Source organism: Dioscorea cayenensis, chromosome 1, assembly GCF_009730915.1.
Source record: "Dioscorea cayenensis subsp. rotundata cultivar TDr96_F1 chromosome 1, TDr96_F1_v2_PseudoChromosome.rev07_lg8_w22 25.fasta, whole genome shotgun sequence".
Classification (NCBI taxonomy): Eukaryota; Viridiplantae; Streptophyta; class Magnoliopsida; order Dioscoreales; family Dioscoreaceae; genus Dioscorea; species Dioscorea cayenensis.
In genome coordinates, this window is record NC_052471.1 from 11,698,740 (window position 1) to 11,715,005 (window position 16,266).

At 40.8% G+C, this 16,266-nt stretch overlaps 1 non-coding gene across 1 annotated transcript; it reads right to left on the reverse strand.

Annotated features, from left to right (window-relative positions):
* Nucleotides 1-15,195: 15,195 nt before the first annotated feature.
* On the reverse strand, nt 15,196-15,302 carry LOC120267218. The gene has a single exon (XR_005538421.1). It is a non-coding gene; the product is annotated as a small nucleolar RNA R71 (small nucleolar RNA).
* Nucleotides 15,303-16,266: the final 964 nt, after the last annotated feature.

The window sequence follows — 16,266 nt, forward strand, 5'->3', positions numbered from 1 at the left end:
CCCAGAGTGGATGATCATTCAGACTTTTTACAATGGTTTGAACCCAAGCACATGATTGATGCAGCAGCAGGAGGTACCTTAGGTAGCAAGACCCCCGGAGAAGCCCGACAATTGATTAAAGAAATGGGTTTGAATAGCTACCAATGGAATGCAAGAAAGAAGAGGAAAGTGGCCAGCATCCATGAAATTGATGTGGTTACATCGTTGGCGGCCCAAGTGGAGTCATTGAGTAAGAAGTTAGACACTCTATGACAACACCCCTTGCGTGTGACCCGTAAGTGCACGGGTTTGTCGAAGTAATAAATCCCAAGTGAGTGGGGTATCGTATCCACAGGGAGTAGGGAATAAAAATACTAAAATTGCTACTTAACCAAGCAAAGATGAATAATGATTGTGTTGATAAAGTGTAATATAAGCAGAAACAAAAGAAACAAGAACGAGAGACCCAAGTAAGTGAGAGGAAAGACAATCGATAGAAGTGGGGTACTCGGACAATGTTCCCCCTAGGACTAATGTTTCAAGTGCAAGACCTACTATTATGCTTCCTAACTAATGCTTAATGAGTCGTGAAAATCCTAAAGCACACGGTCCCAAACTTAAGGTCAATCGTGACTAACTCTACACTATGTCCCGGTAGAGAAATCACTCAATCTCAACACCTCACACTATGCAAAGTTGTATGGAGTTGTAGGGATTCCAAGTGATAAACCCTATTTCTATGTGTATATCTAACCCTTTGGTACAGGCGAAAGACCCCTAGTCACAATTAAGCCCCAGATACTAAAGTCACTTCAACGCCTCACTCTGTTGCTCGCGCAACTATACCATAGCGGAGTTCATCCTTTAGTTCTTCACTCTATTGTAACCGCTAAGAACTCTAGAAATTGGAGGTAGGATAAATCACACCGGAGGGGAAAGGGGACGCTCCGCTACCTCTCGACTCATCCTCTCAACCCTCTCCAATCTAGCTTTGTCTAAGCCTCATAGTGTGTCACCCATCCACAAAGGTTACCAAGATGAATTCTCGACCCTAGTGTCACTCTAAGGGAGAAATCATTCAACAAGCATTCAAGATTGGAACTCAATTAAAAACATTAATTAAGGAAGGCATAATAAAAGGTCAAAAAAATAATAACATCCTAGGGTTTACAAAATCCAAGTACCCACTAGGGGGTTTAGCTCTCCATGGAGCGAGATACAATCAATAATGAAATCGAAAGTAAAAACAAGTAATCCATAGGAAAACCCCCTCGGTAGTCGTGTCGATGGTCTTATGGAGTAGCCTTGTCTTCTCCAAAGGTCCCCTTGTCCAGCCTAGGGCACACCTCGCTGGATCAATGCCGACGAAAGCTCCCCAATAACCTTCTTCCAAGCAAAGCGCGGTGTTGAATCCGTAGAACCACTCCAAAGACTTGCCAAAAGCCTCTCAAAACCCTAGCCAACGGGCTCTCAAAAGATGGAGAAAAGTTGGAGAGAAGGGTGAAAGATTCTCTTCCAAAATCGGGCTGAATCACGGTTTAAATAGGGCTGGAATCGGGCATCCACACGCCCCTGTGGATTTTTCACACGGGCCTGTAAAATTTCCACACGGGCTCGGGGAATTTCCACACGCCCGTGTGGATTCTTTGGAAACCTGATTTTCGGCCAGTTATAAACAGTAACTGCTATAGTGTATTACTACAATGATTTGCTACAATACTTGCTACAGTCTCGGCCAAAACACTCCAAATTCCACACTTTTCATCGAGGCAACATAAACAGGTACACATATATATCGTAGATCACAACTCTTCTTCAATCAAATGCCTCATTAGTAAAGATCTTGCTATCAATGCACAAGTCGGGATACACAAATGCCACTGCCTTCGTGCCCTCCAACTCATTGTAATGGCTTGAATACATGGAGGTTGGCACACATTCACGTATCTTAGAGCCCCACTTGTGTTTTTGCATTTGTTCCTTCCAAGATTCCACCAAATACTGCGTTTACGATCTACTTTTGGCTTCTTTTCTTAATACTTAGCTTCACAACCCTACATGCGCAAAAGAACACAAATACACATGTATTAGCGCTTAAACTCGATAAAAGTAATGCTCATCGCAAGGAAAGAACACTTCGCATTCTAACACATAAGCACTTATCACTCTAACTTCTCCTAGATTGGCGGCCGCAATGAGTTATAACGGATGTGGGGGAGGACATGTCCCATCCGATTACCCGATAGCTGTTGGTGGTACATCCTCCCTTGAGCAAGTTGACTTTGTGGGTAATGCAATGAGAAGCCAAGGAAATCCGTATAGCAACACCTACAATCCGGGTTGGAGGAGCCACCTGAATTTTTCTTGGAATAACCAAGGGCAACAAAATGTCACAACACTTCCGGGTTTCCAACAACAACAACAACAACAAGCCCCAAACATAGAGAACTGAGTTTCAGGCTTGGAGACCTGAATGATCGACTTAGAGAAAGCTTTACCACGATTTGTCCAATCATCGGATACAAGGTTCTAATCGGTTGAAGCTACACATCGCAACCACACCGCGTCATTGCACAATCTAGAAAATCAAGCGGGGCAAATTATGAAATCGTTGTCAGAGAGGCCACAAGGAGCTTGCCTAGTAACACCGAAACTAATCCGAGAGAACATGTGAAGGCGATCACTTTGAGAAGTGGTCATGAGGTTGAGGGTAGGCTTCCAAGTGAGAAGATCAATGTTGATACACCCGAGGTTGTGGAGGTTGAGGAGAGAAGCAACAAGGAGAAGGAGGTGGCACCCCCACCTTACAAGCCAAGAATCCCCTACCCTTCAAGATTGAAAAATGACCAAAATGATGAACAAATAAAGAAGTTCTTGGGTCTATTTAAGCAATTGCACATCAACATTCTTTTTGTGGAGGCGTTGTCCCAAATGCCTCGATATACAAAGTTTTTAAAGGATCTTTTGACCAACAAGAGGAAGTTGGAGGAGAGTGCATTGGTGATCTTAGATGCATCTTATTCGGCGGTGTTGCAAAAGAATATGCTCGAACAAGAAAAAGGACCCCAGAAGCTTCATCATCCCATGCAACATTGGTAATATGGGTGAAGAGATGGCATTGGCGGATTCAGGGGCTAGTATCAACGTCATGCCATACTCGTTCTTTTAGAAGCTAGGCTTGGTAGAGCCTAGGCCCACTCGGATGACATTACCATTGGTGGACCGAACGGTGAGACATTCGAGGGGCATCATTGAAGACGTGCTTGTCAAGGTCGACAAGTACATATTTCCTATAGACTTTGTAGTGTTGGATGTCGATGAGGATGTAGATGTTCCTTTGATACTTGGGAGGCCATTCTTGCGCACTTCCAAGGCACTTATCGACATGGACAGTGGAGAGTTGAAACTAAGGGTTGGCGATGACAAGCTTACATACCACCTCGCAGAAGCCATGCAACATTCTCTTGACTTTGATGATACTTTTTATTTTCTTGACACTACCAATGAACTAATTAAGGAATATGTGCAGGAAATGATGAATCCAGACCCATACGAGGGGTTGCTAGACCAAGGGGAGGAGAATGAAGAAGTCTTGATGCTTGGTCTAGAGTAAAAAGTACCATTTACCTCAAGGATTATGAAGAAGGTGCTCCGGAAGATGAAGCGAAAAAGAAGACGCCACAAGAAATGCCCCAAGGCTATTGGGGATGTGCAAGAATGGAGTGACGGTGACGAACCCTTATGTGGTAACATGCTTGATAACTCCCCCTTTACCCTAAAAAGATTATGTTCATCATGTTTTCAAGTCATGGGTAAGAGGCAAACCTTCATTCATTAACCCCCGTGAGGTAAGGCAAGGTATGGTAAGCTAAGTGACATTAAACAAGCGATTCTTGGGAGGCAACCCAAGTCTTTACTGTTTTTCTAGTTTTAGTTAGTGTTTGCATGAATAAAAGAATGAGTTTTGGTGTCTTGATTTTCAGATGCTATTGCTGTGATTTCCTCATGGATTATTTGTGTGTGGCGAAGTTCTTGGTCATTTGAGCATATTTTTCATGATTCTCTGGTATATTTTGCATTGTCAGGCTCTGAGTGTGTATACATGTTCAGGAATTTTCTACAGAGCCTGCAGACTTTTCTAAGTTATCCAGAGAATACACACGGCCGTGTGGAATTTCCACACGGTCGTGTGTCTCTACTAAGAGCTCATTCAGAGAATGCATGTGTCTGCCCCTGTGGATGACCTGTTGACGGTCACACACCCGTGGGGAATTTCCACACGGGCATGCATTTCTCTGCAGAGACTTAGAGATTTTTTCCGAGAATACATAGGGGCGTGTGGATGCCCCTGTGGATGATCCAGTGACAAACACAAGGGCGTGGGTAAATTTCACACGCCCGTGTAGATCTCTGCAGAGAAGTATTCCTCCATCCCGAGAAAACACAGAGCCGTGTGAGTGCCTTTGTGAGTACCCCTGTGAAAATCCACACGCCCGTGTGGAATTTCCACAAGGGCGTGTGGAACACTTAGAGAAAATTTTCGGATGGACAGAGGAGCCACAGGGGCATGTGGATGCCCCTGTGGGTCAGGCACACAAGTGTGGGGAATTTTCACACGCCCGTATGGTTGCGTTCAGAGACAAGGAGTGTCATCCCGAGAAATCACAGGGGCGTGAGAATGCCCCTGTGAAGGTCTCCGATGGAGTCACACGGGCATGGGTAATTTCCACATGCCCGTAGGGATGTACAAAACTCCAAGAGACGCGGGTTTTCTTTAAAATTTTTTCGCGTTTCTTCATCTTCTCACTCCCAAACATTTAGAGAATGCTTCCATTCACTCTCCCGACTTCACACTGTTGTTTTAGAGGAATTTTATTAGAGTTTTCTGGCCAATTTCAAGTTTTCATTCTCTATTTCGTTGGTAAACCCTTTTTCTCTCTTTTCTTCACCATTACTTGATTTGCTTTGACTAAACTGGTGAATGCGCTTTGTTTTTATGCTAAAATGGTTTGTGTATGCTTTAGAGTGAGTTTGGAATGAAGTTGTGATGTATTTTTGAGTATTTAGCATGGTGGCCTCGCAGTTTTCACGCCTTGTGGATCCACACGGGCTTGTGGAATTCCCACACGACCATATGGATTTCTGCAGTATTAATTCTGTGAGTGTTTTAATCGATTTTTCTTTTCAAATCTTGCAGACATGGCCCCCAAGACTAAGAAAGCGGGCGGCAAGCATCCTCAAGAGCCCTACCTGAACCAGAGCAACTAGAATTCTCGATTCCCGAGCACCAAGCTCGATTCGAACATTTATCAAAGGTCAAGTTTGGTCAGACGCGACTACCGGATTTGAGTTTGCTCAGGGAGGTGCAGTTGGCCGATGACATGGCGGATGAGGTTGAGCAGTTGCTCACAGTGGGCAGTTGGGGCAGATTATTATCCATTCGTGAGCCCTTCATTCATCTTTTGACCTTGGAGGTATTGCCATCTTTCGAGTTTGATCAATCATACAGGAGATTTGACAGCGTCGATGTCATACAGTTTAGAGCATTCAAACACTAGTATAGTATGAGCATCATGCAGTTCTCAGTTAGATTGGGATTGTACGAGGAGAGTTTCACTACCACGGAGGAATACGAGCAACTACCCACGGATTACCCCGGCACTTTGACACCGCAATGCGCATACAGAATGCTGTGTGGACAGGGACAATATGAGCCCGGGGTGTCTAAGGCCACGAGCCTTTCTCGACCTGCTTCGCTACTTGCATGCCATTCTGAGCTAGGTCGGTGAACGGCCGTGGTGATAACACTGGAGTCTTGAGTCGGCAGGAGCTGCTGTATCTCTATTCGATGGTTCATAGCACACCGATCCATTTGGGACACATCGTAGCAGAGTAATTTTGACATCATGGGCAGTATACCAGGATTGGGATGATCTTCTCGGGCCCATACATCACCAGACTCATCGTCAAGATGGGTCTACTGGATGCGATTAGAGGGGCCGAGAAGACGATTGTTCCCCTCGGCTTAGAGACCATGCGCATGATGGGCATGATTAGACGCTACAAAGATGGGGTGTATGTGCTAAACATGCCCCTACTAGAGCCAAGCTAGATTGAGGGTGATGCAGCTGAGGGGTCTCAGCCTGCTCTCGAGCCACAGCCAGAGCCGATAGAGACTGACACATCTCCTGTAGCACAGAAGCCATCCCCAAGTGCGTATGTTCTCTCCATCTCGAGCCTATGATCATTTTGAGAGGCTCAAGAATGTTGTAGGGGTGCTCCAGACTGAGATCTCCGAGGTTCGCGTGATACAGGCCGCGCAGCACACAGAGGTGATAGCGCGTCTTGATATTCTTCAGTAGCTACTTGAGCGCGACGCCGCTTCACCATTCATCATGAAACCCCGGACCTCAGGCTCCTCCAGCATCACCATCACCAGATCCACTATCACCATTTGACTTGGCACCGCCACCAGCAATAGTAGAGTAGGCAACGCAAACACCGACGCTTGATGCATCTTTCATTTCTTTATGTTTTTGTATTTTTACTTTTGAATTATCCTTTGGACTTATATACTCAGAAAGGATCTTCCTTCTGAGTTTATCTTTTACTTTTATCTCGAGTTGTATTTCATTGCTTTATTTTTATATACTCGAGTTGTTTTTGTTTGTTGAGCTTCACTAAATCCCATTGTGTATATGTGCAGATGGTCTTGTCAGTATGGAAATTGAGGATTAGTCATAGACACACTCAATGTGTTTTACACTTGGCCGTGTGTGATTCACAACCCGTTGGAACTCAACTCCCAAGGATTTAGCTCCATCAAACTCACCACTAGGAGTTCAGGGGAGTATTGTTTCAATTGCCTACTCCCACATATATTATTGAGTGATATACTTTTTATTGTGCTTGCATGTGTACATTGAGGGCAATGTATATCTTAAGTGTGGGGGGAGTTCACATTCCACATGTTGTATACTTATGCTTTGATCGTGCATGCTCACGTAGCCAATGGCGGTTCACCTTAGTTGCATTGGTCGTATTCTTAAGTTTCGGAGAATTTTTAACATTGAATATTCTCATGCTCTAGTTTTTACTTGAATTTCTAGGAATTTTTGCCCGATTGACACTTGTTGCACCACTCGCTCATTAAACTCTTTTGGAAACTCAAGTTCGATGTTTAAGGGACTAATTAGTTTTGTTTCTTGTGTTATTTTGCTAAAAAAAATGTATATTGTTTAATTTAGCATTTGGGCGTGGAAAGAGCTACCACCTATGAAGTATGAAGCTACTCTCATAAGTCGGATACTAGTTATGCCCTAATGAGAGAAAGAGCTATCTCATGAGATGAATGAAAGGTACCACCCTGGTAGAAAGAGCTACCACCTTGAAAGTGGAAAAGCCACCTTAGCGGGCGCTTCGGAAAGGGCTACCTTAGAGGATGTGTGAAGCTACTACCATCTCTTTGTTTTGTTGTGTTTTGTAGATGAATAAGTCCCTTATACTTAGAACTTTGAGTAGTATACTTTGGGTTGACTTGAGTGAGTTTACACACACTTACACGATTTCGGGTTTGTTGTCCTTTTTGATTTGAGTTTTTAGCTAGAGCATTAATTTTCTCGTATTTAGTGTTGAAATTTCCCTTACTTGTAGAATTCTTCCCTTGCATGCTTTGGTGAACCTAAGGCCAATCACTTTCAATGTTTTCTTCTTCTATACTTCAATGTTTTATTTTTGCTTGAGGACAAGCAAAAGCTTAAGTGTGGGGGAGTTTGATAAGTGCTTGTGTGTTAAGAATGCGAACTATTCTTTCCTTACGATGAGCAATACTTTTATCAGATTTTAGCGCTAATACATGTGTATTTGTGTTACTTTCGTGCATGTAGGGTTGTGAAGCCAAATATGAAAAAAAGAAGCCAAAGTAGATCGTGAATGCACTGTTTGATGAAATCTTGGAATAAACAAATGTGAAGACACAAGTTGTGCTCGAAGATACGTGAATGTGTTCCAACCTCCATGTGTTCAAGCAATTACAATGATTTGGAGGGGCACAAAGGCAGTCACACTTGCGTATTCCAACTTGTGCAATGATAGCAAGATCTTCACTAATGAGGCCTTTTATTGAAGAAGTGACACGATCTACGGCATAGACGTGTGCCCGTTTATGTTGCCTCGATGAAAAGTGTGGATTCGGGAGTGTTTTTGGGGAAGTACTGTAGCAGGTTATTGTAGCAAATCATTGTAGCAGTTACTGTTTACAGCCCGCAAAAAAAAAATCAGAATTCCAGAGAATCCACATGGGCGTGGGGAAATTACCCACGCCCATGTGGATACCCGATTCCAGCCCTATCTAAGCCGCGATTCAACCCGATTTCAAAAGGCTTCTTTCCATCTTTTCTCTATCTTTTGAGAAGCTTGCGGGTAGGGTTTAGAGTGATTTTGGCAAGGCTTTTGAGGGAGCTTTCATCGGCACCGATCTGGTGAGTTGTGCCCTAGGCTTGACAAGGGGACCTTTGCAGAGGACAAGGCTACTCCACAAGACCATCAACATGAATACCGAGGGGATTTTCTTATAGATTACACATTTTTACTTTCAATTTCATTATTGATTGTATCTTGCTCCATGGAGAGCTAAACCCCCTATTGGGTACTTGGACTTGTAAACCCTAGGATGTTATTGTTTCATTGACCTTTTATTATGCTTTCCTTAATTGAGGTATTTAATTGAGTTCCAATCTTGAATGCTTGTTGAATGATTTCTCCCTTAGAGTGATACTAGGGTTAAGAGTCCATCTTGGTAGCCTTTGTGGATGAGTGACACACCATGAGGGTTAGACAATGCTAGATTGGAGAGGGTTTAAAGGATGAGTTGAGAGGTAGCGGAGCATCCCCTTTCCCCTCCAGTGTGATTTATCTTACCTTCATGTTCCTAGAGTTCTTTGCGGTCACAATAGAGTGAAGTGCTAAGAGAGGAACTCCGCCGGGGCTTAGTTGCGCGAGCAACAGAGTGAAGCGTTGAAGTAATCCTTAGTATCTGGGGCTTAATTGTGACTAGGGGTCTTTCGCCTGGACTAAAGGGTTAGATCTATATATAAGAATAGGGTCTATCACTTGGAATTCCTAGAGCTTCTTGCAACTGTACACAGTGTGAGGTGTTGAGACTGAGCGATTTCTCCGCCGGGGCATAGTGTAGAGTTAGTCACTGTTAACCTTAGGTTTGAGACCGTGTATTTTAGGATCTCCACGACTCATTAAGCATTAGTTAGGAGACATAATAGTTGGTCTTGCACTTGAAACAATAGTCCTAGGGGGAGCAATGTCCGAGTGCCCCACTTTCTATGGATTGCCTTTCCTCTCATTTTATTGTGCCTCTCTTTCTTATTTCTTTTTGTTCTTTCACATCAATTTTATTCACATTATCATTGATTCATCTTCATCATAGTTAAATAGCAATTTTGGTGTTTCTGATCACTATTCCTTGTGGATACAATACCCCACTCACCTGGAAATTTATTACTTTGACAAACCCGTGCACTTGCGGGTCACACGCAAGGGGCGTTGTCAGGTATCCTTCCATTGAAATCAAATTTAAGTAGGGTAATAAAAAAACATACAAATTGAAATTTAATACCCAAATTGAAATATGAGCACACTTTGGTTACCTCTCAAGATTTTTACCAGAATATGATATTATGGTTCGTTGTTTCCCCATCTCCAAACCTCGCACTATCAGGCTCTTGTTGGTGGCATCCATGGCTTCAGTGAAAGAATTCATTTAGTGTTTCAGCCACAAGAGGATGGTGGTTGGGGTAACCTACTAAAAATACAATCGCGAGTTGATCCAATTCAATGGAGTCTCGATCGAGCTCGTGAATCCTAAGATCCTCCGATACAAGGCCTTTAAGCCGATCATCCCTCTGATACAAGGCCTTTGAGCCGATCCACATCAATGTGGATTCGTGTTAGAGGCGGTGGTAAGACCTCTGAGATCTATGCCATCCGCCAAAGAATTGCCAAGGTTCTGGTCACTTATTACTAGAAGTGTGTTGATGAGCAGTCCAAGAAGGAGATTAGGGATATCCTTGTTCATCATGATCGTACCTTCCTTGTGGCCAATCCTCACGCTGTGAGCCCAAAGAAGTTTAGTGTTAGTGAAGCTCACACTCGCTTCTAGAAGTCATACCGTTAAATGGTTTTGCTCTATCTCCATCTATTATCAAATTCATGCTTTTTGACAAAATCTTAACTACAGTAGAAGAATTCTGCGTTCTTATATGCTGAATTTTTTTTGTTATTATGGATATTTGAGTGTCATTTGAAGCTATGTTTTCTCATGTTCGAATTCCATTTATGATCCATTTAGTTGGTGACTTTCTATATAAGGTACTTTGCTGTTATTCAATGTTTGTTATTATGGTTTGCAACTAAGTCTTCAATATATTTTGGATGCTAATAGGTTTATGAGATGATAACTATGCATTATGTATTAGATAATCCCACCATTCAGAGGTTAACTTTGACTAGTTGGAAATTTTGCACCTATCTTGGATGCTGGACAATTAATCTTGTTCATGTTGAATGTAGATGCTATTCTTTTGTAAATTTTCAAAGTAAGAATATGTGCCATACAAAAATAATAAGCTTATGGACAATGGAAATGTGAAATTGGAATTGCTTGGTTTGATGTAATCCTAACTCATTGTTACCCAAACTAGGCTTTAGTAAGCTATACTTTATAATTTCATGCCTTATTGAGAATTTCTAAGTTTGATAGAGTAACTGCTCTCTTTTTCTCATGGGTGCTCATAGGTGTTAGGTTTGAATTGGTTTAATTTCTTATTTGCTTCCAATTTATGCCCAACAAAAGTGGGGCTTAGTCTTAGGTGACAAGGCTAGAAGATTAATATTATCGAACTGATGAACTTATGTATTTCAAAACCTATTTTTTCCCTTCCTAGAAAGAAAAAGATGTAGTCGAAACAAGTTACATAAGGATGGAAGTTAAGAAGGATCTTCAAAACCTATTTTCCCCCTCGTAGAAAGAAATTTCAAAAAAGAAAACACTCAAATATATAGATAGGCTTCTAAAAGTGGTAGGCATGAGAAATTAAAATAGCAGAATGGCACATCAAGGGCATATAGAAGGAATAAATTACATATGAATGCAAGTTAAAAATGATATTTAAATTACATAAGCTGTTGAATTTGACCCAAATCCTATGCCACTATAATTTAACATGGTAAGCTTAGTTTAATTTGGTTCGAATTAGATCATACATTTTACACATATACTATAAACAAACATAATAAAATAGGGTGAGAATTACATATATCTAAGAACATGTGTTAATTTGTATTTACATGTTTGTGTAGTGATTTCACCAAAAAAACTCAATTAATAACTAAAGGTAAATTAATGTTTGAATTGCAAGGCACCATGTCAATTCACATCTCATTTGTTTATATTCATTTTTCAAGCTTATTTTCAACTTTCAATGTCATGCATGCTCAAAACAACAATGGAGGTAAAATTTACTATTATGTATCATGACAAGTTGCATGAATATCTTGTACTAGTATATGATGATTTCCGGGGTTACATTACGAGTATCAAAATCATGGAAGGCACATTGATATTTTTGTGTTATTTGGATTATAACTAGATAATGACTTATGATGATTCTAAGAAATTCTATGGATTTTAGGTCTTGATAATGTAGTTTCTTATATAATAAATTAAAATTATATAGTGTACCATCAAAATGGTGATCACATGTCCATAAGATTGTTTATTTTTTAATGGATGTAGGAGGAATTTGGCAATTCAATCGCAGATAAATGCAATGAAGGGGTAGATGAGAATTCTATTAACCAAGATGAATTATGGGATGAGATAGGCATCGGGAGTCATAATAGAGGGTTTATGATGATTGTAATAACATTTTTCCTTATTTTACAAATATTGCAAAATATATATTTTTATGAAATTAAATGCAGGTTCTAATATAAATAAATCTATTTGTAATTTATTTTATTTTTTCAAATAAAACTGTGCCAAATTTCATGACAAAAACCATGCCAATATCCTCACTAAATTTAAAACTATATAAAAAAAGTGACAAAAAAATGTGCCCAACCATGTTAAATTTAAAATCATGACAAAACTGTGCCAAAAATCATCTCCTTGCCAAAAACCATGCCAAAAAGTATTTGTGCCAAAAACCATGACAAAATCAATCGTGTCAATAACCGTGACAACTTCAACTATGCAAAAAACCGTGACAAAATCAATCATGCCAAAAACCGTGACAAAATCAATTATGTCAAACGAAACCATGCCAAATATAGTGACAAAAAGTTATGCCTAAAACTGTGCCAAAATGGTCACGTATAGTAAAACTGTGACAAAAATTTGACACAGTTTTACTATTCCACAACAAATTATATTTGTCACGCATGTTATAGGCACGGTTATTGTTCTGTGCCAAAATCCCTATCAAAATGAGTTTGTTGGCTTCAAGAGAACTCTAGTGCTAGGAGCCATGGAGCATTGCTCTTTTGTTTGTGAAAATCCCAGTAAACTGTACGGGCATAAGCACTCCAGTGCTTCCTACCCGTACTTCAAAAACACAAGGCAGTGAAACTGTGCTCTTTAGTATATGCATATTACAATGAAGTGCACATGCATAGGCACAACTGTGTTTTTGATAGTGCTTTCAAGCATGGGTGTGCTTCCTTAGTTAGGTTGAAATTATCTAAGTCTTGAAAACGTGCACTGTCATAAGCATGGGGGTGCTTCCCAATCGTGCTTATCCTGAAAAGTGCATTCCAACTCCATTTCACACCAAAATTCATCTATATTCATTCCTTTCAATTCAAGGCTTGATTATCTGACATCATTTAATAAATACATGCCAAGTAGCATCAATTTATAATAAAAGAATGCAAAAAGACAAGCAATTCATGCAATAGGGTATATAACAATGTCTATATAAAATGCACTCATTAAATACCCCCACACTTAAACATTTACTTGTCCTCAAGCAAAACACTTGGCTCACAAGAAAAGAAGATAAGTGCATGACCACTTATTTCATAGAAATTAGGGATATCACAGACAAACAAGGGAACCCTAGAGACTAGTGCGTGTATAGTTGATTCCACAAGAAAGAGATTTACCGATACTCCATACTTCCCGTGTGTGTGTGAATTTACCCTAGAAATGTGCCCCATATACCTTGGAAGAAAAACTAACTCAAAAGACTTTATTTCCACAAAATTGAATGGGTATAGCTTCATACACCCTAGAGGTAGCCCTTTTCCCTGGTAGGTCATCAAGTAAACATTGACAATGCACAATATCCAACAACTCAAAGGTGGCTTTCACACAACTAAGAAGATAGATCTTTCTACCATCTTTTTGCACAAAACTAAGAAGTATGGTTTTGCTGCCCCTAGCAGCATCATGTTGAGGGAGCACGGTCGGTAAGCACCAGCGTGCCTACCCAGTTCGTCTTACTAGAAATCTCTTGGAAATATCAGTATGGTCATAGTGTTCCTTGCACGAGCATGCTCTTAAAGAATAAGCGTGCTTACCTCCGTGCATTTTACTAGTATCACACTGAAATTATTTCCCAGGATTTGGAGCCAAGCACAGTTATAAGCACGACTGTTAGCACGGCTATGCTTTCATCGGGAAAGGGTTATTTAAGCCCTAAAGTTAGATTTCAAAGGGGTTCTTCTTCTTCTTCTTTACGGAGATGTGGGTTAGGGCAACCACTGGCATCGTTCAGGGTCAGATCTAGAGTGAAGACAAGTGTGGAAAAGAAGGATCATCGGCGATAACTATTGTCAAGCCTTCTCCGACGTGATTGTGAAGTAAGAAGAGAGCTTAATGGACAATCTCTATTGCTCTTATTGCTTTCCTATGGTTGATTGTGAAGCTATGAGGGGCTAACCATCCTTCGGTGCCCTGGATTTATAAACCTTGATCTTTATTATTTTGATTTTAGTGCTATTGATTATTGAGTTTCCTTGTGGTCTCCCTTGTGTTGATTTTATTTATACATATTTGGGTTGATTGCCTTGGTGCTTGTTTGTTGTTTAATTGATGCGGGAATTGTCAATAGCTACATGAGTGTTGATTTTTCTTTGCTATTTCCCCATAGTTGCAATTGCATTCAAGTCACTAGTTAGCCCTAGATTATCTATTTGCTGTCGAGAGAATAGTTCTTATTTATCTAGCTAGGGCATACATTAGGGAAGGGGTTGAGTCCACTACGAGCCTTACATGTGGATGTACATCATCAAATTCTTGTAGGTGGTCACCACGGTCCATGGAGAAGCTCAAGAAATCATTGCTTAGTTATTGCATTTGTCAAGGGGATTAGTCCGTAGCACTGTCCTTTCCACTGCTACTTATTTAACCCAAACCCTATCTCTTCTTCTTTTCTTCTTCTTTAGTAGTTTCAATTATTGAAAATCCAATCTTTGAACTAGCTAATTGTTAGGAAATGATCAAGTATTGAGGGATTTTACCAGTCCCTATAGAATTGACTACCCGATCTTTTTGGTTACACTTTACTTCTTGTACGGCCGTATACTTGCAGTTATGCAAGCGGTGTATCAAGTTTTTGGCACCGTTGCTGGGGACTGGCAACTCTTGAGAAAGTTTACTTTCTAGTAATTTAGTCAATTTTCTTTATTTTAGTTTGTCTTGCAATTGCTAATCCCTATACAGAGTTAGAGAGAACATTGCACAGAAGGTTAAGACTAGTAAATCTCAAAGAAATGGATTCTATAGAAATCAGTATTGAGATAGATCAGAACAAACCAATGGCTAGAAATCAACAAAGAAGCATTTCAGATTATGCTAGGTCAAACTTGGAGGGAGCTGGGTCCAGCATTGTTTGTCCTCCTGTGATGGTGAATAACTTTGAGCTAAAACCTAATTTCATATAGATGGTGTAGCAAATGTGCCAGTTTGATGGATTTCAGGATGAGGACCTGTATGAACTCTTGAAGAACTTCTTGAAAATTTGTGACACATTTAAGGCAAAAAATGTGTCTGAGGATGCAGTTCGCCTTCGAGTCTTTCCATTTTTAGTGTGAGGAAGGCCAAGCAATGGCTAAGTTCCTTTACATGGGTCGATAACCAGTTAGGCACAGTTAGTTGAGAAGTTTCTTACCCGATATTTTCCTCCGATAAAGATTACGAAGCTTAGAAATGACATATCTTCTTTCCGACAGATGGAGTTTGAAAATTTGTATGAGGCATGGGAAAGGTACAAGGAATTATTAAGGAAGTGTCCTCAACATGGGATTATGGAATGGATGCATATTTTCATTTTCTACAATGGTTTGAACTTGGCTACCAAGCAGATATTGGATGCGGTGGCCAGGGGTTCTCTTTGCAGTAAACAACCAACTAAAGCCTATTCTCCTATTGATGATATGGCATCGAATGGCTATCGGTGGAGCTCAGAAAGGAGCAAGCTAGTGAAGGCCACTGGAATTTATGAGGTTGATGCATTGACTACTAGCGGCATAGGTGGAAGCTATTGCAAAGAGGTTGGATGCAATGCAAGTTCAACCCCACACCCCAATTATGAACTGTGAAACTTGGAGTGGCCAAACAGGGCCTAATTCATCTTTTTCTTCTAATGGGAGTGTGAGTACTAAGCATGTTGATTATGTGGATCAGAGGGCAAGGATCACAGGGGAAGTTTAGACCATCACAACCTTAACCTGCACCTCCTCGACAACTAGAGCAAGAAGGAAATATCCCAGCAAATGATATCCGTCTCACGGGACATGAGGAATTGATGAGGAACTAACAAGCATCCTTGCAGAACTTGGAACATCAAGTGGCATAAATCACCAACACTCTTGTTGAATGTTGTCCAGGTTCAGTGCCAAGCAATATCGAGGTCAATCACTGTAAGTCCTTAAAGGCAGCCACCTTGAGAATTGGAAGGGATTTGACATATACCCCAACTCAAGGGTGTGAGAAAGCATCTCCTAAACTTGAAGTTGTAATTATGAATGACACATCCATTGGCTGTAATATTGAAAAAAATAAGAAGGAGAAAATCAAGGAGGAGACCAAGGTTCCTAGCTTCCAACCTAAACTACCCTATCCAACTAAGGTGAAGAAGGATCAACAAGATACATGATGAGCAATTTAAGAAATTTCTTGAAATGTTCAAGTCCTTTCACATCAAGGCTCCATTCATTAAGGACCTTTCTCAAATCCCTGGTTATGCTAAGTTCCTCAAGGAATTGTTG